This window comes from Talpa europaea (assembly GCF_964194135.1).
Source record: "Talpa europaea genome assembly, chromosome: 4".
NCBI classification, from domain to species: Eukaryota; Metazoa; Chordata; class Mammalia; order Eulipotyphla; family Talpidae; genus Talpa; species Talpa europaea.
In genome coordinates this window covers 38,684,292-38,686,390 of record NC_140070.1, presented here as the reverse complement: position 1 = coordinate 38,686,390, position 2,099 = coordinate 38,684,292, and positions in this window count along the sequence as shown.

Genomic DNA, 2,099 nt, shown 5'->3' with positions numbered 1-2,099 from the left:
TCTTCAGTTTACATATTTAATTTTCAACCTCTTCTTTTGTCATATCATTTTTTTCACTTAACAAAGTGAAATAAAAAATAAATGGCTTAAAATGGGGACATAGTGATACCAGAGGATGGTACAGACTCACATGAATACGTGTGAGACAAAGCAGAGACATATGAAATTTGATCTTGAAAAATTGGACAATGTTTTTAAGCATATATTAATAAATGTTAGGTTGACATTTCAATGTGTCATCTTAAAACACCCTCTACTCTTTTTCTGGGCTTCCTGAGTTCAACATGAAGGTTTGGTTAACTTTAGTTTTCATCAGTAGCCTGCAGCCAGTTGCACTGACTCCAGAAGCCAATTATAGGCATCTCTTCCTAACTCACATTCATTACAGCACACTGGTAGTTTAATACGACCATGTTCAGAGCATTTACACCAGAGATATTGACAAATGCTAGAAATCAAACCATAAATGCTACAAACATGTTTTTTTCTTCTTTTTCCTTTAAAAAAATTGTGATCCAGTTGTTAAATATTTATGAACCTATTCTAGTTCATTGTCAAAGATATTCTATCTCTTGTCACCACTTTCGATTTTATTTTCATTCTACTTCCCTTCTGGTCTCCTAAATTAAGGCTAATTTCAGGTTTTTGTGTTTAAGGGTAGCATTAGTTCTAACAAAAAACAAAAAAAAAGTGAAATGTGTTTTAAAATTTCTTTACTCCTTTCTTCCTTTCCCTTTATATCACTTTTTTTTTTCTTGTTCCTTTTCAACCCTGTCCAGTCATAGGTCTTCTGAATCATAGAAGTTTCCAGAAATGGTGTGAATATATTTCCCATGGACTGAAGTATATTCTTCCCCAAGGTTGGTCAGAAAGATAGAGCTAAAGGGAAAGCTGAGTTTAAGTTTTATATCATACCCTATCTAGTTAGGAGGCTTTGTCAAGCCTATTTAATGCAATTAACAGTGAATTTTTTAAAGCATGATTTAAGAAATGGAAGTATGAGAACTTAGGGCATGACCCGGTGATATGGAGGAGAGGAAATTGGCACTAACTGCCACACAGTTCCTCAAAGTGGAGTAAATTACTTATATTATGAGAAAACATACCTTTTGCTCCCATGTGAAAAATACTATCAAATATGTTAATATGCTTATTTTGAGTCTTTCATTCTTTCATTTAAGTGTGGACAACTGGTCCTTAATTGTTACAATTTCACACCTCTGAGGATCAGTGGTACAGCCCAGTGAACCCCCACACCAGTGGTGCATAGGTCAGGTGCACTTTCAGACACATCTCCTGAACTCTGGACTTGTATATGGACTTTACATCCTCAAGGACCCAGAACCATACTGTGTCAGGGCATTGCTCACACAAGGGTCATTATGTGTGTTCTAGCTACATTCAGGAGCTTCCTGAAATCATCCCAAGCTCTGGGAGTATGAGACAAAGCCAAGCATGCATCTTCGGGATCCATGCACAAAGATGGTCTCCTAGAAAACTCACTAGGCACAGAGGCAGTCCAGACAATGGCATTATTTAAAGGGCTGAGGGATAAGAGTGTTTTTTCTTCATCAGTCTCCTTTAAGCATCAACCATTCATTTACTTAAATTAGAACATTGGGTTTTCAAACTTCATGTTTTCATGGAATAAGGAAACATTAGTCCAATATTAGCCAGTAGTATCTTGTTAGGATTGGTTACATTGGTCAATCTGGTCAGTCTCAGGAAGCAGGACCCCGAGGGAATAGAGTACAGACAGGTACACTTCCATCTGAGCTGATGCAGGGAGGTAGCTGAAGGACGCTGAGTTTGGAAGATTGTAGTAAACACAGAGAGGGGTGGGCTGCTGGAGTCAAGAGACTCAGAAGGGGCGATGAGAGTTCACGGAAGGCAGACTCCTACCTCATAAATTGGCCTATAACTCACCCTGCCTCTGTGTCCCGGGAGTTCTTGCATTATTGATCAAAATGTCAGTATACCTTTTGGACTGTGTTTCAAAGGGCAACTCTGTTATCTTAGAGATCTGTACCAAAATATTAGTGGTTCCCAGTAAAATAAATCAGTGTTTCCTTCATCCAAGCTAGAAACACCTATTGGGA